Below are 26,000 nucleotides of genomic sequence, written 5' to 3'. Positions count from 1 at the left end.
CTGTAGTGCGGGCATAGTATTGATATTATGTCAAGTAAAGATAAATCAAATTGCAGTTGAAACGTAGTTATATCTCTTTCTCTTTATATTCAATAAATGTTCCTGATGTAGGTTTGGAAATAATTATGAGCCCTTCATCAATTGTCACAATGATACAACATCTCATTAAAAAAAAAGTATTGATTCATGAAAGCATGTGTAATATGCACATGTACCTTCTAACTGCATAAGCTTGAATCTACCCCCCAAAGATTTCTCAATATACAACTAATTTGTATTGTTCTGCTTTCCTTAAAAATGTATTAGATGTCAAAACTAGAGCTAATTATGTCATTCTGTAATCAACATTAAACAATATACACCTTTCAACGTGCCACATATTCCTTCTTAATTTGGAGACATTAACAATCTCCAGACATGGTATAAAGCAAAATAGTTTCCTTTCTGAAAAAACAGAACGGTGGTTACATTCGGCGAAAAACCTGGGATGAGGCTCCCCTATTATATGTTTAGAGCCTTATCCATGCATTCCTTCACCAGAATTCGAAACGATATATAACACCAATACCCCCCCCCCCCCCCCCCCTCTTTAAGATGTTCTGGCAGCGTCCCTGGTAGCAACGATTGTGTAGAGAAGAAAGAAAATAGCTTATCACGACAGGAAAATTAGTCCTCTTCCTGATCATTTGTACAAACTAAATATAAAATTTCAATCGCCCTCATTGATGACGATAGCATAAATTTCCCTTTTCACCTCTCCAATGCCCTCACTCCGAGACAATGTACCCGACACCCCGATGCATACATTTTTATCTCCGCTTTAGCAGCAGTCGCCTAGCTCCTAATGGTTGGTTACAGTGCCGGGGTCGGAATACCCGATAGAGGTTTGTCTGAGGTCTCTGTTCAGAAACGCAAGAAGGAAGACCTTTGACGAAAGAGATTATCTGCCCAGCATCAGACCTAATTTTACAATCGCTGGTTTTGGACCAGCTTGACGCGAATTTGCAGCGAGAAGAAAATAGCTTAAAAAGTCGACATAGAATATTCATGAGTTCTCTTATTTGTGTCTAGCTTCTTATTGGAGAGAGAGAGAGAGAGAGAGAGAGAGAGATGGAGCAGGTAACCATAGCGACCACTTTTATCAGAAAATAGAAATCGAAGAAGAGGATTTCAGACAAGCCATTTTATGAATTAAATCACATATTCTCGACTGCCAGTCGTTTGTATGGTAAAAGGGGTTGTGATTTTTTTTTATGCTTTCAAATTTCATTGAATTAATGTTGAAGTGAGCATGCATATAAAATTCGTCGATACTATGTAGTTGGTAGATACATACCAGTAACTGATAATGTTGTATTGCATCCCATAGTAGTGTAATCAATTGGCGAAGCGTGTGTCCTGCCAGTGGGGGCCCGAAGGGGAGGGGGTTGTCAGATGTATTAGATAAATAAACTGTGAGAGAACAATGTTATCGCGTGAGGGCGGGTGTGGGAGGTGATATATTTATCTTCTTTTCAGATTGTTTTCCTCCTCCACTCCCCCCCCCCCCCTCTCTCTCTCTCTCTATTCCATCTTTTCCCATTCGATGGGGGGGGGGGGGGCACGTGTCCCACACTCCCAGGTAGCTACATGTACATCTTTGCTTTAGGCTGTATAAATAACGGACATTTGTAACTCCAGTGTCATATCTCAAACACTGGATGAGTTCGTCTAGGGGCGAGGGGGCAGTGACCGACTTTACCCACTCGGAATCAGCAACCACTCAGCCAATTTTTATGTTGCCTAAATTGATTTATACAACTCCACACAGCTGTCTAAAAGTCTATTCAGAGAACTACACTACAATGAAACCGAGACATGGCTAGTATAAATTATTTTGGTAAATTGGATCCAGGGTTCAAGAGACAATGATAATAGAACATGAAGAACGACTGTGATGACATGAGCTCAAGGAATGGGGTGGGATGACACTCCCAATCCATGATGCTAAACTTTTCCCTTTTCTTTTGCTTTATTATCGTCATGTTGAACTATCTGAGCACCCTTCTTTCGTCGGGAAAAGGGGGAGGGGCTCGTTAATAGTTAGCAGTACCCCTTGACTTGCTATGGGGCGTTTTGACATGAGGCACGCGTGGGAGACACATTGCCACCTAGCTAGGGTCTCTTCCCATTGCCAAAACAAGAGTCTGCTATGGACTGAGATGACGGCGTCTAACCCTAATGTGTTGTGAATGATACCAATTGGATTTAGAGAAAGTATATGTCACAGTATTACACATTCATACTGTAAGTAATAAAACTGTTATTTTTATAGAGCGTATGGATACGTTTCGACATTTGAAATACAATACATGGAGTCCAACTGGATTAGGGGCAAACAAATTTGCAGGAGTGCAATCCCCCGTTCTGTACGCGATCTCCGACTGTGCGAGGGAGCATTAAAGCACTAACCAAGATGATCTCTCATTTTTAAATACTGAGAAAAACTTATAGTCGGTGTTAATCATTGTTCAGACAACTATTTTGTGAGATAACTGGACGTTGCCCTCCCCACTCAAAATATAGTCTTAGCGCACCCCTCGACACCCCTCACCCTCACTCGCCCACGTACACACCTACCCCCACCGTAAGACCGCACCTCATGTCCAATGTGAATGTTGTAGCCTTCATGCTGAGCTACCAATCAAAGTATCATGACACTCAAAATAGGGTCAACAATAACATGTATGTCTGTATCTTCAGCCGACACCTGAATTCGATAAAAAGTTTTTTTATTTATTCTACCATCAGGAACGGAAGAAGGCACTCTCAGAACACACATTTCTCCTTATTTCCCAAAACAAAGACACTGAATGGTGTAAATATTGCATTCATAATTATACAAAACTCCATAAATTTCACTTTCTTCGCGCTGCACATGCTTTATTTGTATTATAGCATTTTGGACTTAAACATGTGATGGTATCGTTGCAAGATTTGTAACCTTATTATTCAACTAAGTTAAGGTATGCAGACGGGTTGTGACCGTTTTCTTTAAACCCTCTCATCTTTCTTTTATCATCAATGTAAACTGATATTTTGTTTTTCTCGATTTTTCTGCTCCAAGACCACAAGGAGTATGAAGGTGACAAAGTGTAATCGGGGAAAATTGGGAATCTAGGACATCCATACAAAAAAGTTTCACAACTTGATCTTATAGTTTCTGACGCAATTTTCCAACCTCCGGCATATATGCAAACTGTCTCAATGTCCTGGTTGGCTTAATTGCTTTGATTAGAAATCATTCTTATGACGTAAATATTAAGAAATTTCTTGTTTACTAGGTTATTACATCACCCTATCTGAATCGACAGAGACAACTGAAGCCGAAATACGTATGATATGGACATTCCGTGCTATCCATAAGCTTTCTTATAACGTGATCATAAGATAATACTGCATGAAAGGTGATTAAAGTATGCCAGATACACAGGTTGACCTCATTTCTCACGTGAAATAGGAAAAGAAAAACAAGAATAACAAGAAATCAATATTTATGAACATCTTACTAAGAATATTTGATTTCGTAAATTGTTTTGCGTTTGCGTGATTGACAAGTTTCCCGTGTCACGACCGAAAGGTGAGAATGACTTGGCAATATTTCACGATTTCAAGATAAGATCCCCAGTAGTGTTAGATAACTAAATTGTAATTATGACTTGTCTTGTAATCCGTGCTTCTGGAACATCAACGTATATCATTTTCATATTTGAAATTGCATTTAGTCGAGAAGAGGTCATATGTCAGCAACTGAGACCTTTGTCAATATAATGATTTTTGTAAAACTTGGTTTTTTCTTCGTGTTTCGCGTCTTTTCCTTTCTGCCTTCTCAAAGTCATGAAGTCGATATGATAGTCGAAATAAAGAAGAGATGTCTTGGCCTTCCTCTATTGTAATGTTATTTTGTTTGTTAATGTTGTGTTTTGGTTTTCATTAAGCAATCTCTCTCTCTCTCTCTCTCTCTCTCTCTCTCTCTCTTCCTCGTCCCCTTCTATCCAATGATTATAATATATCCACATTTCTATCTTCATGTACCTCATCCCTCCCTTCAACATATCATCTGTGTGTGTTAGTGCGTGTGGGTGGGTATCGTCCTCCCTCTCTGCCCCCACCCCACCTCTCTCTCTCTCTCTCTCTCTCTCTCTCTTTCTCTCTCAATTAAAGGTTCATGAAGATTGAACATTGCACCGTTTTTCTCTCTCAAATTGAAGCGTGCATCTCACTGGTGTCTCCCACACGTTTTCCTTATCCAAGAACCGGTTTAAGATGGCACAGAGGAAACATAGGTCACGCAGTAGTGGGATAAAGTAAAAACAAATTATTTTTTATAAACCATCACGTCAAATTACCCAGCGCTACTCGAAATAGAGCGATGGTGATTATTGAATGAACTCAACCGAACGGTTTGAAAACAGCGCTCGTGATGCGGTATGAATTGAATTCGGCGAAAGGTCGCAGCATAATATGGTCATGAAGCTAACCGGCATTCCCATTTTAAGGGCTAAATGACAGAAACTAATTAAAAAGTAACTGTAGATATTTTACAGTAAATCTAACATTCCATATAAATTGTTTATGTGCATCCACTCAAAGAAGATCATCCTCGAAAATATGAGGGTAAAGACACAAACCAGAGAAAGAATCAGAAAAAAATATAATCATGGGTATACAGATAGAGTTCAAGCGTCATTATGTTTCTTGGCTGTAGTTAACAAATATTTAGAAATAACGTATTTTACTGAGCGTAATAATGATTGCTAATAGACTGCAAAGCGCATGTAGTAAATGCAGCTATAGTAAATAGATTGAAATTCATCACTCGCAACTTCATGTTTTCATTCCGTCCAACTTTCAAAATCGAAATGTCTGTTTATTGGTTAACTGCGTGTGTTTTATTCTTCCCTCTTCCATTTTGTGTTAATAATTCATTAACCTGTAGTCACGCAGCAGCTGCCGGCCGCATTAGCTACTCCTTTCTCTATTGATTTGTATTTATTTCCTTCTTGTCGCATACAATAGACCCGGGGTGTTAATATGCTCATTTATTATAGCTCGTGATATGGTTTCTATTAATATTAACAAAGTAGGGTGCCATGAATTGGCAAATCAGTCACAGAGGGAGAGGATTATGCCCTCACTTTCATGCCAAATAATGAATAAATTGGGACATTATCCGAATTTATCACACGTTTTATGTTCTTGTGAAACCTTTGGCCTTTTCGGTAAAACTCGCTACTGTTTTTTTTTTTTCTTCCTTTGTTTATTTCTTCTAAATGTGTGTGTTTGGTCGGACTTTAATGGTGGACGTTCATTGTGGACCTAAATTGATGTGACCCTGGCAAAGAAAGGAGATATTAAAAGTTTTATTTTGTATATTATGTTCCAAATACGTTAATGAAAAAGAGGAACAATTATAAAAAAATGTTATGTTATGACCAATGAAATCACGTAATACAAAAATCTTTCAATTTTTACTGACTTTAGCTGAAGTGTTAACCCAGCTTTAGTTAATTTCACAGCATTTTAATGTAATTTTATCATCGAAGGCCGAGTATTGGTTGTTTCGCCCTTGATCTGAAGTATAACTTTACTATGATTTCACGTGTTCCATCGAAGAGAGTGAGTTGACGAAAATTAAAACGTTTATATAAAAATTCAACCCATTCAATGTCGATCTAATGATGTTTGTGATACAATTCTATTTTCGATATATTTTATGGACAATCGCTCATACTTTTCTGACTCGAAGCATGAAACAGAGACATTACGACAACGTCATCTATTCATGCCAAAATCTGAACTATTTCCCCATTAAAAGAAATTTATCATCATATCAAATAGGCGTTCACCTGCATACTATTCAATCCTTCCATTTTTTATGAATATATATTGATACCCAACCGCACTACCGCCATCAAAGGCACCAATTTCACGGCTAATTTGCATATCATATTTACGTTATAGCCATGGTGATCACATAAACAACTTCAACTAATGCAAGCCAATTATTACGTTCACATTATCATGACACGCAATAACAAGTCCTTTTCAGAGACTAACTTTGAATAAATGGGCATTATTTTCCTCACACAAAGCAGCAATGACTTGACTTTAAAACAAATCTCCTTCAAGTGTCAGTTTTGAACCCTAGTTCACAGCAACCTTGGTTCATTTCTTCCTTCATAGCACTCCAGATGTTAGTTCATTCACCAAATTCAAAATATCATTTTAGAAATAAATCATGCACATATATAATGCTAATTCACTTGGTTACAATGTACTTTAAAATTCATACGTAATCGATATTGAAGCAGCTGCCACTGCATAACAACTTTCTATACGTATATCAGATAAATATATTTATTATTTATGATATTTCTCATCTTAGTAACAAGGAACAACCCTCTTTTTATAATCCTAAGTAAATAAAATCTGCTGTGCAGCTTTTTTTTTTCTTTATAGAAATTGGGGTTGACTCACTACAGTATCATAGCCATCTAAATGGACACCCTTGTCTTTTAATCGGGCAGGATATTGAATGTAAAGAAAATAAAAATCATCCAACACTACTTTTAGCTTCCCAAAGGAAAAAATGTTCAATTTATATCAATTTAGTGCTAATTGCCTAGGTACATTGTAAATAACACACAAATTGAAAATTCTGTACCAATAGCTTTCGATCCACAAGACTGTCTTTTCTCCGAATAACAATAAATAATGAAACCTTGAACCTGACGGATGAATTATTTTTTATGTCATTTTTCCATTATGATACCTTTCTCGTGATAATACAGAGTCGATTATTTCCATTCAATGAATGTAAACAAGATTTTAATATGTGGCTAGCTATGCGTTGACGATGATAGTCTCTTGGCACGCGAATATTATTGTGGACGCAAACAAAATTAACACCTTTTTTCAATATTCCGTTGTGCGTTGAACGCCCACGTTCTCCCCTCCCCCACTTCCTCCCCGCCCCGCTCTCTCTATCTCTCTCTCTCTCTCTCTCTCTATTATTATTATATATATAATTCATGTATATATGTGCGTGTGTGTGTGTGTGTGTTTGTGCGTGTGTGCATGTGTGCGTTTGCTTGTGCGTGTGTGCGTGTGCGTGTGGGTATGCGTGCGTATGTGTGCGTGTGCGTGAGTGTGCGTATGCGTGTTTCTGTGTCTGTGTGTTTATGTGTGTGCTCGTCCCCTCCCCTCTCTTTTTCGTAGTTATTATTGATTTCATTCCAAAAAATTATATCGTTATTTATGCACTGCACATGTTTTAAGTTAAGTGAATTAGCCTATGTTATTATGATGGGAAAATTGTTATTTGAAGGCTTATTTGTATTGTTTTTATATTAAATAAATTCAGAATAACAGTTTCGGAAAAACAACAAATTATTTTCATTAGTAAACATGTTTGTACAACATCATACATGGTCCACAAATCAAATTTTCAACGTAGCATATATTTCTTTGAGGTAAAGAACAAAGTTGAAAAACTATTTGAGAACATGGACCCTAATGGAATCAGTTCCAAATCACTGTTGATGACGAGGTGAAAATGCAGACCTCACTGCAGTAATAGATTTTGACGTATTGAGGGAAGTGACCTGGGTGAAAGTTATACATGCAGGAACTTCACTAAGTGAAAGATATTTTGCACCTTGAAAGGTGTATGCACTATAGAGAAACCCACCTTAGCTTGATAATCAAGATAATACGGCAATAGAATCGATTCTGATACCAGTGGCCAATATCCTTAGATAGTGCACTGCACGTCTTTCATTTGCTGAGGAGTTCCCGACGACAACTAAACAGTTTCCTGATAGGCGGAAATAAATAGTCACGCTGCTTTACCTATTCGTTGCTTAGGAGGACGTTTCTCCACCTCGAATCCCCCTCAAAAAAAGAGTGAGAGAGAGAAAAGTGGGGAACGATAATGATCTTGGGTCCCTTAGTATTTATTCGTTTAAAAGTTTGACATGACGTGTTAAAGTTAACCTCTACTTTCCCTGGAAATATCTCATTAACGCTTGGTTTCACTCGTCCTGTATAACTGATCACATTTTATCAATTGAATTTTGATCGGATCCGCGCCAACTTAGTCATGATTTCTACATCTCTCTCTCTCTCTCTCTCTCTCTCTCTCTCTCTCTCTCTCTCTCTTTCTCTATCTCTCCGGAGTATCGGAACGCCGAACCCCAGTGTCCTTTGCGACACCCTAGAATCGTATTCACTCAAATCTTAACGCACTTGAATTGTCGAGGGAAACGTACGTCGTAAAGAGATTTGCGACTTGTCACCCTAGTCCGATTGATGATACACAAGGGGGCATCGGTAGACCATTTTGAATGGAGTAGAAGGGGGTTTGTTCATTTTTCACAAAAGTTTGCCCCACAATTTCCAACGAGTAAAAGAGTTGTCTTTCCTATTTGTCCACATAGATTGGAGGGGGGGGGGATCAAATTTGCCGACGACATCCCTGCATCTTTTGTAGTTATAATCTCATGATGATGAAATATCAACAATAACATTAAGAAGACTTGAATAAAAAATTATAGAATATTGATTTTCTTTGTTGTTGCACAAATAGTATGCAACTTTCGAGCTTGCAAGACTCTTTTTCGACGTAGCAAGAACTGTTCTTAGCATTTTAGTGAATAATGAAATCAATTACTATATAGAACAGGAAGAGGAACTGTCGTCTCTACATCGTAGGTCAAGGACAAGGACATTTCTAAGTTATCCTCCTCTACAGGCGCGTACGCAGGATTTTTTTCAAGGGGGGGGGGGGGGGGTTAACATTTTTAAATCGGGCAAAAAATTTCGCAACGACTCAGCCAACCGCTGAATAAGCGGGGGGGGGGGGGGGGGGGGGGGGTTAAGAGGACACTTTTTTTTTTTGGTCTCGAAATTTAAAAAATGGACATTTGCTCCGTTGGGTGGGGGGGGGGGGGGGTAAGGTCAATGTTTTTTTAGGTCAGCCATTGGTATTATATTTTTTTCTTCTTTTTTTTAATTAAAAAAAAAATACCAAAGGGGGGGGGGGGTTCCTCCAAAATACACACGTCGAAAATACCGAAGGGGGGGTTCAACCCCCCCCCCCCCTGCGTACGCGCCTGCTTCTCTATATTAATATTTCTGGGGTTTGATTTTCATTGTAGGCCTATTTATTTTGTAAAATTATATTCCATCAGATACTGAACGCGATAAGTTAGGCTTTGGCCTCGTTTTTTTACCATTGAATAACCAAAATTAGGCCTACATTAGTTTTGTGGAAATCTTTTTTTTTAAAACAGATTTGTTTATCTCCCTCGCGATAATGGATTTTGACTTTTGATATCCTCGATCGATAAAATCGACATGATTGGATGATCCGAATAGGAAGAGGTTTAGCGATCGTTCACGGGTCACAAAATTTGCGACAATCTCAACTATTAAAACAAGCGCACGTTCCTGCTAAATCATAATTATGTCAGGGCAGCAATAGAAGATAGCCTTATAAGGCAATAGTTTCAGTCGTGGTTGGTATGTAATGATTCATTTCTACTTCATCCAAAGTATTGATACAATTAGCAATCAAAATGTAACCCGCTACTGTAATTGAAAACAAAATGAAGATTTGAGAGAATTATTAGTCAGCTAATTTCTTCCAAATGCGATACCGAAATAATTGTTCTTATTATAGGATTATAGCACGCTACATTTTTAGCGAGCAGTTTAACCCCCAAAACTATACTATGTGTATATCCATTCCTTCAGCCCATACACACTGACATACTCATGAAAAAGCGACGTTATACGACGATGGCAATGACTTTTGTAAAAATCAGCAATTCCGATATTGTTGTCCATAACCTAAATGTGCGAACACCACAATGGTGTATTTCTGTATTACGTATTTCGAAAATAATTGCCATCTTCACATGTTCTACTTTGCCGGCAAAAGTTCCAGCCGGGCAGCCCCCCCCCCTTCCTCCCACCAAAAAATGGTAATCTTTTTAATTTCATGTTTGATGAAATTTGGACTTCGACGACAGAATATAATTTGAACGGTGTGAGAGTTTCACAGCCCCGCGCACTTCTCCAAATACGAACCAAAACTCAAAATCACTCCTTCCTCTTTCTTCCCCTCCCTCTCTCTCTCTCTCTCTCTCTCTCTCTCTCTCTCTCTCTCTCTCTCTCTCTCTCTCTCTCTTTCCCTCTCGTCTGTTTCCCTTCTTTCTTTTTTACTATCTAAGCAGCTCCCCTCTCTTTCAATTCTCTAGATGTCCTTACTTCTTTTCTTTACAGATTTATTTGTATAGATGGTGTGCTATTCAAATTTGATGATAAATTTCAAATATTGACTACTACGTCAGAGTTTCTCCAAAGGAGAATCAGCACTACAGAAAAATTAAAAAAAACTTGAGAAACATTTATTATCATGATTCGTGACATTCGGAAACATATACAGCCTCCTCCTAATATCAGAAACGATACTTTTTTTAATATTTATTTATCAGTAAAATTGTCAGTTTCAGTTTTGATATCTGCTGACGTTTTTTTTTTCTTCAAAAGGGGCAGGAACCTTGGACAGTTCATCGACGGGTTACCTTGAAATTGCATGAACATCATGTGAACAGTTTTTGATTTTATGAGAGTATGGTAATGTGTCATATCATTGTGATCATGCGTGGACGGTCTTCTCCCTGAAATTACTTGCTGGTAGTGGTAACGTAGCTACTGGGAAGGGGGCCTGTCTACCCCCTCCCCCATCGAAAAGTGAAGAGGGGAGGAAGGGAAAGGGGGAAAGGGAACGTGAAAGAAGGTGTCAAAAGAGTTAAAGCCTTTCTTACTCTTATCGCAGACGCACCATTAAGATGTATGCTAATTAATGCATTTTTACAACAGTAATATCTTGTTCTTCACTCTGCATGGCTTCACTATCTGAGTATCGACTAAAATACCTTCCATAAATTAGCGATCGTGATAATTTATCGTCATAATCGTGATAACATGCTATAATATGACAGAAGGCACGACAGTGACATGACAGAACTTACATCACTATCGTGTGAACGCAACATTATCATGGTATATTTGCTCTCTAATATTGACAATACCTCATTTCCTGGATCATATTGATATGAGTGACAGCAATTTATACAACCACAAATCGTCGATCAATGGAAAATCACCAGGAGATCGCAAACAAGCGCCAAGCTTTTGATTTTTGTTTCCCTGAACTGTGATGAGATGCTTAAAGCATATTTAGTTTGGAAAATTCAAGGAAAAAACAAGCCGGTGACACCTCCATTTTAGTCCTGTTGTTGACGATCTGTAAAGCATCAGACGTACAGACAAAGCGATTCAAGCTAGAGTGTACGAAAAGAAGGAGATGTATGGTGTAAAATATGGACAAATAAAAATTGTATGAGGTGAAAAAAATTCGCTCAAATATGCATTGCTGGAAGCGTTCGTCTATTGTCACTCTATTTGAGCTTTCCGGTTTGGTAATATTGACCTTTCCCTACGGTTTGCGAGCAATCTTTTTGTTCATCTTTCATGCTTTTGCCTCTATTCATCTCCACGTCTTTCATCGATGAAGGTTTCGTCGCTGGAGGGCGAAATGATATGATGAATACCACTTTTTTTTCCCTTCATTTTGATTTGACAATTAATCAGAAGCCAGGTGTTGACTTCAAAATGCCGACGGTTGAACAAAAGGGGAAGTCCCTTTGTGATAGATGAAAAGCTTGACTTCTAAATGATCATCCCTCTTTCGCTTTATCGCGTGTCAATTCAATGCCACTTGCATGATTTGCAAATTATTTCTCATCCCTTTGCATGAATAGAAAGGACATGACGGGGAAAAATTTAAATGATACAAAATTGAAGAATGTTTGCTCTTGATATCAAATCAATCTTCGCTCTTTGACACATATCAGCATGACTTTCATGTTCTTTTTAGTCGATTAATTACTCATTCGCCATATCTAATACCTTCATTAACAAAAAAGGTAAAATCATTTTTGCCCTTGAAAACACCTTTGTTCGCAGTTTATTTATAGATAGAGATCGTAGATCAACTCCTACATTGCAAATGTTATTGTACATAATACATAACCAGCGTGATAAAAATTGTTATGGAATTACGGATTCACAAATAGTAAATTTATATCCATTTTAAGATTTGGATTCGCTAGACATCGCTCTTTCCTTTCCGCTCTGATTTCCACAATTTGTACGACGCGAGACAGACATGTTAGTCTCGCGGGCCTTCTGGCAACTTTTCTTTGATTTTACGAGGCCGACTTTAACGGTCTTGTGGACTGTCTGTATATATAGTGTGGTATCCCCGTCACCAGTCGTTGTTTTTGAGGAACATTATGAGAGAAACAGTTTGGCTCTTTAGAAGAATTCTTCCTTAAATGTCACGAAGTTTCTGAAATCCGTATAGCCCCAATTCATGATAATAAATCACTTCCACACGCAGTTATCTCTCCCCTTTTCAACATTTGTCTACCCCACCATCCCAATGATCCCTCGGTGGTGCTTTCACAGTGAACCTGACCAAGTTCGTTCACCTTTGAAATAAAGCTTAAAATCGTTCATATCTGGAATTTCATATTTTCTCCCCGCTGCCCAGAATGTTAATCCATGTAGGCAGCTGTACATGAAGCTTAGGTTGTATTCCTGAGAAAGACATGGAATTTCCGTTAGAAATCCACCTAATTCGGGAGTTTTATCCGTGTCAGATTAGCCGGGACTGACTTGCTGTGGATATCGAAGAGTGTATACTGGATATGGCAGGTTCTGTAAGTTTCTCCCAAAAGGGACATCATGAATTTGAAGAACACTATTATTAAAGCAAAAGTGATAGATGGCAAAACAAAATGATTGTAACATTAAATATTATGTGTAAGATAAATCTCTGCTATCATGTTGATAAAACGATTTATCTTTTGTTTTTGCTCATATAGGCCTATGTTGCTTTCTCTCTCTCTCTCTCTCTCTTCTTTTTATTGCCTCTCCCTTTCCCATCATGTATACTAACACTGACCAGTGACGTGGCGAAGCGTGACTTTATGAAGGGGCGCTGGCACAGAGGACGGTGTGAGTGTGTGTGTGTGTGGGGGGGGGGGGAGTCACCAGTATTACTAGAATGTGTATGGTCACCGTGAAGGAGGTATGGGAAGGGGTCGACTACCGCCTAATTAAAGCTTTTTTTTGTACTTCCTCATTTCTCCTTTCACCGTTTTTTATTTTTGTTTTGTTCATGCCATGGGGGTGCCCCCGTAGCTTAGTTTATAATTCAATTCAATTCAAATGTTTTTTATTTAAATCCAAACACATAAGATCATTCTCAGTTTGTTTATACATTGGTAGCACACTGATATAAACTAACCTATATCTACATCCATAACATCGTTCCGTTTGTCTGTCTCTGTTTCAACAAGATTATATTTTACTCGTATCTTAATAAAATTTAAATTTTCTTGTTTTACAGCATTCAGAGGTCTCACAAGGGATGCCATAAGAACAAAAGACACTCCTGTGAATTCCAGCCTCGAATTTTGCCGGTAAGTCGGCAAATATATACAGGAATCAGTAACCTTTTAGTGTGTACTTATAACAATGATTTACATCTAGAATATACGCCAAATTATTTTTGTGGGAAAGTCATATATAGGGTATTATTCTTACACACGCAACCATTTTTCCTTCTTCTTCTATAGAGCATCTTCAATTCTGTGAGAAGTGCTTAGCGTTTAAGTGCAGCTATTAAACATCTTCCCCGCACCTTTACAGATGCAATAAGCGACAGAATGCCAACCGTGCACGATGAAAAAAACGTATTGTAAGCGATATGTCAGGGTCATGCAAGGTAAACCAAAATGATAATGATACATCCTTCAAACAGGAGAGGTATGGAAGGAAAGAAAGGGAAGTTAAATAGTCGTTCGGATAAACGACCAGGCTCTGTTACGGCCCTGTCTCTTGAACTACTAGGGTAGCATTTCCGGGAACTTCAGGTGGAATTCAAAATGGCGGAGTGATCCTTATAAGTTGTATTGTGTTGCGTTAAGTTGTATAATACTAAAGGTATTGGATCCCTTTTGCGGTAAAATTCCATGAAATTTGGCAAAGGCCAGCAATAACCCTGAACTATAACCTTAATGAAATCTTACAGGCATGTGATTTAAAATATTTCACAGAGTTTAATTTTGTATAAAACACTGCACATTAATGTATGAAAATTGTGTCGGAAATGATAACAAACAAACTTAATAATTATCGCAGCGTGTCTGGGGAGCCCTATCTCCCGTTCGATTCCCTATATGTCTTAAAAGACACAGTAAACACATACATGAATCTCATTTTCTCGAGGAAATTCCCTTATATTCTTTGAACAAACTTATAATCATTTGGCAATCCAACATTGGGAAGGTGCAAAAGCAGTGTCCACCAATTCTTGATGTCATGACCCTTGGTTTGAATGTGAAGTTGATGAGGTCCAGTTGCTTCGCTAGAGAATTAGAATAGGGTAGAAGCTCACCAAACTACTTGAATATCGACCATGGTTGCTCACTCTGCAAACCAACAGCCATCGTCACACTGTGGTATGGGTACAGGAATTTAAAGAGGGGAGGGCGATGAGTAGAAAGAAAGTAAAGGAAAAGTAAAGAGAAAGAGGGAGAAAGGGAGAGAGAAAGAGAGAGAGAGAAGAAAAAACGGAGATAGATGCCCTATATAGACCGCTCACTCTCTTCAAAGTCATTCGGGAAAACTTTTTGTTGAGTATCAGGCCGAGATCCGTGATTTGTTTACGATTTCAGGTACCAGTGTATAACTGAACATGCTAAACCTAACCTGAGATCGACAACTACCCTGACCCTTTTTGCGTTAAAAATGAAAAAAAGACTCGCTTTTAAATCTTAATGAAATTTTAATAATGTTAACTTAAAAGCTACAAAACACGTTGTTTGGTTGTCATATTCGTGTCAGATGTTTTAAAAATGACATGACTAACTAGGACAACCTAACAGAAGCATCGCAATTATCCTGCGGCCATGTTTAATGCGAAATAAACATTGTCTGACAGAGAGAGAGTACCGAGCAAATATCATCTGTGAAATGTGGGCGGATTTTGTTCCAAGGATACCCGCGCTTTTCAAAAATCGTGTTACTGCATAACTCGTCTACAGTAGATGTTAACTTAGACTTCCGTCATTTTTTGTATGGGGCATATATTTATACACTAATAATTGAAAGAGAATCGTTTTTGTATGCTATTTACGTCTTTTTTCGATTCTCTTTCTTTCTCTCTCTCTCTCTCTCTCTTTCTCTCTCTCTCTCTCTCTCTCTCTCTATCTCTCTCTCAATCCCCCATGCTCTCATTTTTCTACCACAGTGTGCATTTGAATGTTTGCTCCTATTTTATGAGACCGTGTCTTTATATAGCAAGAGAGAATGTCAGACAGATTGGATTCTGATAACTCATTCCAACCAATCTCCATCATTCTAATCCTAACACCTTGATTTCATAATTCTGTCCAAGATAACGTAACAAAATGTTTACAAAAAGACCCAAAGGTTTATCTTCAATATCATTTCGCTTCTACACCAATCTTCTATTTATTCTCACTCAAGCGTAATAATCCATTTTCTTCTTTCACTTAATCTAAGCACTTAACCTAGGCATTAATACCCTTTCATTTCTTTCTGACGATTGCTCATACTTTCACAGTTAAGTTACATAATATATCCAAATTCGATGGTGTCCGTTCTATTCCTTATATCCTCTCTTCAAAACTTCATTACTCAGGTCGTTATTTCATTTCTTTACATTCTCTATCCCCCATTAATCTATACCTTCATTCAGAAAAAATTATTCTAGATAATATGTACTCTTCCATCGATATATATTCTGCCATATGGATTAAAATCTTTAACCAACCATCTATCCGTTATTCCTTAAACTGTCGTATTTGTATAATGTCATGTCATCATTATCAACAAAAGTCGTCGCTAGATGGGGTATGGGAGTGTAACCATCACACCCCTTCCCATCATTATATATTTTCTCTAGACAGATAATTATGTTCATTTTAAAGCCTTGTCAGCAAATTAAAAAACATTAACAACTTTTTTTGCTTTTTTTTCCAACCGACTTGTCTGGAAATTTGAACAAGCAACCCCACACTTCCTATTAAAAAATGGTCTAGTGATTCCCTCAAACCTTTGTATATACACGATGATTGTGAGCAATGTGTACAGCAAAATTGTTTCAGATGCGAAATGGATTCTCCATACTTCCTCTGCCGTAACGGTCAATTTTGAAGATGGAGATTATTTCTGGAACATGAGAACAATAATGAAATAAAAGGGAAGATAAAGAGAAGGGTAAGAGAGAGAGAAAGAGAGAGAGACAGAGAGTGAGAGCGAGAAAAGCGTCATTTTATCTTCGATGGAGTACACTAGAAATACGACAAGGTCTCACCCCATCATCAAAGCGCTTTACTGTTACCAAACTGTCAAAATATTATCGACGAAACATCCGAATATGTTCTGAGGATTGCAGGTGATAATCAATGTCACTGGATGGGTGGACACGTGCTAAAACCATGGACGCTAGATGTCAATATCATCCATGGCATGCAATCCAACACGCTTTCTGTTATTAGATACACCAATAAAAATGGAAATGTCCACTAGCGCAATTCGATTTAAGAGCCTTGTGAAAATATTTGTGGGAAACGTGAGTTACCAAAGACATTCTTCCTGTTTCAAAGTGAAGATTGAAAGATAACTGCGGTAAAATAAATATAGCCTATACAAACGTGGTGCGATGACCAAGTTGTGGCGTTCACTTTTTGTCCACGTGATCAGGGTCATTCTATCCAACCGTGCGGTTTCATGGACATTGATGATAGACAGGCAGCAATCAAGATCTGTGAATGTGCTCTGAATACTATTTGTGGCGAAATTGAAGAAATACATTCTTTGGCACGTCGCACATTAAAAAAACAATTTTTATGCCTCATATCAGACGTAAGTTTCTATAAAATCAATATTTTAAAGACACCAAATTCTTTTAAAAAGACACGTCCCCTCTTTTTCTGATCATCTGAATTTTCATAACTATGCACAAATTGTACAATCCTTCTTAATGCACAATATTATACAATGCCATCCCAACCGAAAACAAATCTCAACCGGGCCTGTATACAATTGGTCCTAAAAAGAGCCCTACACCAACACAATGACACTTTATCCCTGATATTTGATTTGCATTCTATGTAATGCCAATATCATTCAGTCCCCCCCCCCCTCCTCCCTTTGATAAGCTTAGAATAGGAATAAATTGAACATTAACAAAATCGGCCGCGCAGGGAAAATATACAAACAACCTGTCCTTATCCATAATGGGTTAGAATATAATTATTCATGCATCGTGCATGTTATTGGTGGTTCCCCTCTTAGCCCCCTTCTCATTGAATATCCTGACTTCGCCACTAATATTTTTATACCTAGCCCCCCCCCCCTCCACACACACACACACACATACACAAAACCGAAGTTTTGTCATAAGTCATGATTTCATAATAACTGAATTGATACCAAACACTTTTTTTAACCTTTTTTTTTATAGGAAAAATTTAACTGCACGTTTTGGTCTACCTTTGTGGGTTTGGCTTGCATGTGTGCTGTCTGGAGCTCTCAACATAATGACGGAAAATGTGATAACGGATAATGAGATAAAACTCAATCGTCATTATATATTTTCTCACCTGAACGTAAACTTCTCCTGATCACGCATAATCCATGGATTAACGCTATGATCAGCCCATTTAATCCCTTGCTTTCCATATTTAACGCTCTTATCACATTACCGCGGCCTCTTAAGCTTGCCTCTTTTATCCCATTTTATCCCATTTTGTCGTTCGTTCTTGTTAATAACATATTGCATATTTTGCATCGCAGTATTTATAATGATGAATCAATTAACGATCTCCCCTTTTATGAAACTATCAATTGAAAACACTCACCTGGCCTTATCTCGCATATTTGATGTACCTTTTATTTCGAATTGTTCGAATTATTATTTTCAAAAGATGTTTAAAAGTCGGGATATAAAAATTAATTTGGTTGTATATCAGAATAAGCAATTGCCTTTGATGTTATTTTAATGTTTCCGAATAAGTTGGTGGATCTATAAGCGGTGTTAAATGTGTTGATATAATTATTATAACACTAATTGTTCAGTTAATTGGTCACTAATGTTGGAAAAGGATCGTTTCGTAACCGTAGTTGCCCAGTCTAAAGACGATCTCGCCACACCTGGAAGGAACCCCCCCCCCCCCCCCACCACCGCCACATCACCTTTTGAAAGTATTTTGCTGTCCGTACTTTGAACTTTCAAAAAGTTCTCTTACCCTTTGCTAATGTGATAAGATAAGCTATCAGGCACAGAGTATTAGGATGGGGAGGGGTAATAGGGCTAGGACAAGGAGGTGAGGGGTGAGAGGGGGATACCTCAAAACATTAAGCCCCTCTCTCCACACCTTACTATCTTTCCTTCCTGCCGTTCATCGGTGAATTACGGCGCCGATAGACGCGCTAAATCCACCCAGGTGCATTCTGGATTTTCTTTTCTGGGCGAAGAATTCCTAGATATATATTTCTAAACCAGTTTGTTATCATGTTACTTGAAGATACATAATCTCGGACATCTCTATTATAACAGTCAAAACATTAACCCCTGCTTTATTAGCTGTGACGATTATCAACGCATTGAAGACATCCATCTTGATGTTGACTTCTACTAAAACATATACCAATATTCTGTTACTTGTCTTCGCTTTGATTAAATTATTAAGAGAGTAAAATTGTGATCGTAATAGTATGAACTAAAAAAGAAAGGAGATATATTATCATTAGTGATGAGGACAGGGGGAAGAAGATGCAGATAGATAATAATAATAGTGAACATTTATAATGCGCCATGTCTGTCAAAAATGACACTCCTGGCGCAGTTGTGTGAAAATTGTATAATTTATAAGATATACCAGGAGAGACGGTTAGACATCTCAAATAGAAACATGAATGATGAAGGAAGGGGCAATATAGAATATTTTCAGTTGGTCACAGCATTCTCTCCTGTAGCTATCATACGAGTCGGTTACATCTTGCAGTGCTCAATGTACCTGAGCATCATTTCGTGTTTGTAGGGCATGTAGGCTATCACCATGATCACTAGATCGCTTGAAGTCACATGTGAGAAGCACTCGCTTTGATGATAATCCAATATTTGAGATTCCACTCGGCCAACAGCACTTCAGATCACCAACCAGAATAATGAAGAGAGAGAAAGGTATCGCATTTCCAACAAACTTCAAATGACACCGACATTTTGGGGGGATTTTGTTCTTCTTCTGTAAGCCCCTTTTCTCCCCCAGAACCCAGAACCCAGAACCCCCCCCCCCCCCCTTCTCTCTTTCTTTCGTAGGTGTAATCCTGTATCACCGTGATTTACATTTACCCACCCCCTCCCATCTCTCCCCTCTCTCTCCATACTATCGCCTTTTCTATAGCTAACCTCTTTCTACTTCTCATTTACCTTCATCGATTCTCTCCATTATCTCCCTGTCTTTTTATTTTCTCTCACCCCTCTACTACCTCTCTATGTCCCGAAATCTTCGAAATTTAAATGTACATTCATCTCCTTCTCTTTCTCACCTTCCACTTCCTCTCGCTCTCCTCCTCTCTCCATATCTCCCTTTCTCTCTGTCTCCACCTCTTTCTCCTTTGCTTCCATTTCCAGCCCCTTCTCTTTCCCATTCTCTCAGTCTACCCCTCAGTAGGTGCTAATTCTAAGAGGCTTTTAAACTTTCCTCAAGCTCACCTGGATGGAATGTGATATCAAGCCTGGTGTCGGTATATGCTGTGCTCACACAAGGCAGATTTAAATTCAGCTGCAGCTTTTAAAGGGAAAATCTTATTATGATCACATTGAAATTCAGGTGCACTGGTTAAAGGTAGAATCACAAATAGTTGTTTTCTTCCAGTATAAGAATACACGCTTTTCACTCTCCACCAAAATGAAGCGATGATTTCTTTAGTTAATCATATGCGATTTCTATCAATATACCTTTAATTCGTAATTTTCTTCTCCATTGACATCGTTCGATCCCTTTTGCTGTGATATCGCAGGTTTTGTACCAGAAGTTGTTCTTTATTTTGTCATTATCTATGTTAGTGCAATCTGCATATTTTGTTAACGCTTATACTGTTTGTCATCATGTTCAAATGATTGCAATATTATTGCTGAATGAAAATAACATTAACGAATTTCTTTTGGTAGATAATTTCGTGAAAAGACTGGAAATAATATTTGGTTCTGTATTTGGCGAACATGACAATATTCTAAAAGAGAAGAGGGAGAATGTGACTTTAATCTGTATCTACCTGGAGGGCTGATTGACAACCGTTATCCAATACTCGACTTACTTGCACAGGTGTAGCGAGTGTCTTGGATGATACCGTCCCTGTTAGCAATTAGTGACCGAGTATACCTGCTTAGAAACAAGCCGTGTGTTCGGAACATAAGAGATGCCGTCGTCCAGGGTTCTTGGTTCAAGCCTTGAGATGGGGATTATCTTTTCAGTGGTCGCAATTTAAAAAGGGAAAGTTGTGAATTTTGAGGAGATCAGTAACACATTTCCGTCACCACATAATGGTTGAGTAAGGCTTGCAGTACTAGGCAAAATACCAAAGTATACAATGCATTTTAAAACAATTCATGTATCAAAGCTCATTGAAGCATAATACATCTTTAAGTTCTAGCCAACAGTATGAAGTTCAACATAATATTATAATAAGTTAAACACCGAACACAGTTCACGCGTATGATTAGTTTGAGCATTAAGCACCTGATATCGTTTTCACAAAGTTCTGAAAACATTAAAATGTCATATCTTGTAAAAAAGATATCTCAGAACAATATTTATATGCAGTAATTATGCCTGTGTAAGCATATAAAATTCAAAATAACACAAAAGGGGAAATACTTTGAGTATGAGTCAGCACCAATGTATAGCTGTCACCTGTTCTTTGCGTGAAAATGAGTCCCGCTTTATTATTTCTTTTTCAAACTTTCCCATTCTTCCTATAATAGTGGATACAGCATCAAATATTGACAAGGCTTTCGTGCAAACATATAATGGAAAACCTCCAACCAAGAGAATATTCAAACAGTAAGAACGGGGAAAAAACTTTTCTAATTGCTCGGACAAAGGAATGATTGTAAAGAATCGGAGAAATGGATGTTAATTTGAGAAGAGTATATTCTTTGCAAATATTACGGTATATAGAAGCATAGGTTTTGTTTACCCTGTTCTTACAAAAAGCGCGATGTTACGTGTGAAATTCTTGAGAAGTTTGTCTCTTCTCTTCTTTCTTTATTTCTTACAGCCTTTTGACAAGTTTCTCAAGAACTATGGTAGTAAAAGCCGGTCAAGGCCATGTTAATGAACTCCCTTTTAAAGATAATTGTCGAACTGCTAATAATTATGTCTCATATTTGCACGTGTCGTCTCAACGAGATTAACCCACGCAAATCCGGGAAGGTCTGTCTCGATGAGATTATTTAGATTCCAAAGTCATTTGCAAAGTAAATTTGTTTTCAATAATATCAATTTTGCAGGAGCAAACACATTCAATATTTGGCAATATTAATTAGTAAATACTATTGCTCACTGTATAGGCCTCGTTCAAAAAAATATTCTGTGTGTTTATCAGTTAAAAGTTCTTTGTTTTCCGTATTATTAATATTGCTGAAGGGCCTTTGTCACAAATTTACTTGTTTGTCCATCCTCATAACTTATTTCTTCTTCATAAAGTTAAGAAAATAGAATTGGATGCCAAATTAAGATAGATGAAATTGATAAGCATGGACCCAAAAAATGGCTGGATCAAAAAGAAAATCGGGAAAGGAATAAAATGTTATATTGTGCTTTAAAGGATCACATTACACATTTTCAGAAACTATATAATGTTGATAATTCAAAGATACCGTTATTAACCAAATGCGATGAAATAGGCAACAATAGTCAAATTTGACTAATAGCCATTATAATACCAAACGAAGAAGAAGAAGAAGAAGAAGAGGAAATAAATTTAAAATAAGACGTTCCCTTGTTTCAAACCAATAATCTATCGCGTTGATAATAATTTGTATCGTTCCATTCGCCGACTCCTCCGTATAATTCCTGCCAGAATATACCCTACCGATTTAAAGTCCCAAGCAAGTTCGACCTTCTGCTTCCGATTAGAGGACCGAATTTCCTCCGACTGCCACCCTCTTTCTATCACCGAGAGTATCCTAATCAGATTTTGAAGAAGAAGAAAAAGAAGAGGGACTCTCGGTCAGAAGGTGTGATGTAGTTCGAAGACATGAAATCCATCCTCCCTCTCCTCTCATCTACTTGCTACAGGAGTACAGGAGATAGTGTGTGTTTCGAGACCTAAATGCTTTGAAACTTTGAAGTAACACCTAAAAGTATAATGTTATTCTCTCATGATTTTTTTTTATTAACAATGTAGTGATCAATGATGGAAGTGAAATTAGTGTAGTCGAAATTCATGGACATTTTGTTGTCATTGCATTTTCCAGTAAAGGGACACTATAATAACAAACAAACAAAACAAGCATCCTTTTGCCTTATCTACCATGCATATATTGTGTTTGTTTGTTTATTTGTCTTTTTGTTTTCGTCACAAACCATCCGACTCTTCACAATGTCTACTAGAATCTTCCCCCAAGTTTTATAAACAAATCTATTTTTATTTTAATGTTCATGTGTTTGCCATGGGTGGAGCGAACTAACCTTTTTCTCTAATTATTTCATAAAATTGAGAACATTTGAACTATCACTTGGTTTTATGTATTTCATTTTTAGGACGCCAATGTACTTTTAGATTTGAGAGCCTTCGCTTGTGTTTCGCAGTTTTAATATCTTGTTCCCGTCTTGTAATTCAACTATAAAGGAGAAAAACACTAAGAACAGTGAAGGAATATGAAACCAAAGCAGTATGTATTCTAAAGTGAAGAATACATAGTATTTTCAAAGGTAGCTAAACAACAACGAACTCGGAAACTTCAAAGGCATAAAACTGATTCAGACCTGAATCCGAAACGGGATTCAAAACGTTTAAGTTCAGTCAAACCCTTCAAAAGATTCCCCCGTTTTCCGAGCAATCATCGACGAAAAAACATATTTTGTCAGGAGATTTCTGACGACGATTGAAATTTTAGCACATGTGGAGAAGTAAGATGTTATAGGCGGGAAAAGTACTTCCGAAAACATTCTTAGGTTTTCTTGATTGTATTCGGTTTGTGCCAATCCCTCTGGCGGACCACATTAAAGGATTTAAGATTTTGAAATGGTATGCAAGGTTTAATACAAGCCAAGCAGCATTACAGAAAGGCTGAAGAGAGAAATCTGAACAACAAAAACTTGAAATTTATAAAAAGAAGTGTAAAGGAGAACATAAAGAGGAAAAAGGATAAGAGGAGGAAAAGAAAAAGAGAGAGAGAAGGGGGTAAAGTTAAAGAAAGAGAATGAAATGTGAAGATGGTGGAAAAGAGAGACAGATGTAGAATAGGGTACGAGAAAATCTTGAGTAAATCCATGGTGGGGTTTTTGACCTAGATATTTGGGTTCTTTATCTGCTGGAAAATGGTGTCAATCCCTACAAACAAAACGAGAAACCGTTCCATGGATGAAGAGTGAACAAATACTCGGGCCCAAATCCCCTCGCCCTGTGTTCGGTTTCACATGGCATCGCCCACGGATTTACACTCCGATGTTTTCTTGCTCCACAGCTCCCCCTGTCGCCCCCCCCCCCCTCCCCTCTCTCCCTTTCTCTCTCTCTCCCTCTCCCTCGCTCTCTCTCTCTCTCTCTCACACACACACACACACACCCTCTCTCTCCCCCAGGTCTGGCTCTAGTCATTTCGCTTTGATCGATCCAAGCCATACACGTGAGGGTAGGGCGTTGGGGAGGGGGGGGGGGGGGGGGGCTTGAATAGGTAAACCTGGTGACGGGATAGGGAAAGGCTCGAGAAAGGTAATGAAGGTAATGTGATGGACATACTTGCAGTCAGCTTGTCCATTTGTATTGATTTAATTTTTTTAAACCTCTTTTTATGGAGTGGGGTGTCTGGATGGAGTATGCTTTACCATGATGATTAGGAAAGTTTTTTTTTAAACAAACTTACTGAAAAATTGCACATTCTGAGGACCTATTCCGCTTCAACTCTCTTTATGCAATAAGGAGGCATATCTCATAAACTGTATTTTTGTACTTATTTTAACCTTGTATGGTACATTTTGGCTATCTTAACAAAGTGGGTCGAAACCCCTCATGCGAAATGATCTAGCGATGCCCCTGAATAATATTCTATGCATTACGTTTTTTGTATTATCATCCTATATTAATCAAGACGTGTAACACGTATTTCAATAGTCTGGAGCATGATTGTATTCATGCCTGTTCACGAATTTCGTGACTTCGATTATGACAAAAGAAGGGCAAACGAGATCTCCAGTTTTGCTCGATATTACGTTTGCTCAGACAAACTCGAATTTCACTCCGACGTCATACTAAAGTTACAGAACAAGCAAAATTGATAAAATGGCTATGAAATCGGCGTGTACGAAAGCAGCCCGAATTACGTTAATCAATTTTCTGCGGCAGGGTTCTTAAAACTTTCTGTAGATATTTGTTCTTTCCACCGATATTTAATAGACTCAGGGTAAAGGGATGACAAGTCCGAAGGAATGAAACTACATGTACATTGACAATGATAGCAGAATGCTAAAGATTTATATGCCGTATATGGACATGAAAAAGATTTTGGGTAACCTTTGAGCCGTTAAGTATAGGGACACAGCCCCCGACACAGCCCTGCATTTATAAAGAATGTCGCTAAATGGTATTTTCTACATCAAAACTTGAACCTTTTTCACAACTGCCCAAAGTTACCGTGTACTTCTAAGAACTTATGAATTACTATATAGGAAGAGCCTTTTAGATTTGACTTTCCTATTCGACCCCCCCCCCCCCCCACCCCCGTTATTAAATACGATTTCAAACTTGAAGGAAGTGACCTCTCAAGGTATGTGACAGTTCTCTATCTAGTTTATAAAAAGTGCCCTTCATGAAAATTCTTGCAAGTGTCGTTTAGTATTATCTCTTTTTCCGAACAGACTTGACCAAAAATCAGTGCTATAATAAGGTTTGATATCAGTTTCATAACGATGATCTCAGATGAGGAGTGACAACAGCCTACCTTTCTTTGTTCTGTTTAGTTCTAAGACATTATCAGTCAAACCCTCTTCTTTATTTAAAGTCAGCGGGCAGTCTTCCCATGAGCACCCGGTGTGGACAAAAGGTCAAAGGTGATATATCGAGCCTCTAGCACTGTGAAATCGAAGATTCTTCAAGCAGTCATTTCATGGAAAGTAAACTTGAAACCAAGAGACAATAACCATGTCTGTGTACATCTCTTTGATGATCTAGATCGTTATTCTAAAAAGTAAAGATTTGTATAGCCATTTTTAAAATCCTGTTCCTGCCATCTTCCGCTTCTGTCATCTGTATCCGTCACCTTCTTCGTTGTTACTTGTTACAATTTCGTATTTTATATTTACATAGCGTAGGCCTATTGTTCCTCATTATACTTCATCTTTCCAGTTCTCATCTGTTTTCTCATATAATATTATAGACAATAACCGTAGCCAGTGGGCTATTTCCACCAAGGGGCGGTGGGTGGGTGGGTGGGTGGGTGTGAAACTTTATGACAGTGGATGCATGTAACGAAATATTGTGATGTAACCGCTTTAATGAAACTTCTAAAATACATGGACGAATATATCGAGAAACAAAGCGGTACTTTAGATGGATGGGAACCG

This window comes from Strongylocentrotus purpuratus, unplaced genomic scaffold (genome assembly GCF_000002235.5).
Source record: "Strongylocentrotus purpuratus isolate Spur 01 unplaced genomic scaffold, Spur_5.0 spur5_scaffold_6, whole genome shotgun sequence".
Lineage (NCBI taxonomy): Eukaryota > Metazoa > Echinodermata > Echinoidea > Camarodonta > Strongylocentrotidae > Strongylocentrotus > Strongylocentrotus purpuratus.
The sequence above is the reverse complement of the archived record's forward strand: the minus strand, read 5'-3'. Positions refer to the sequence as shown.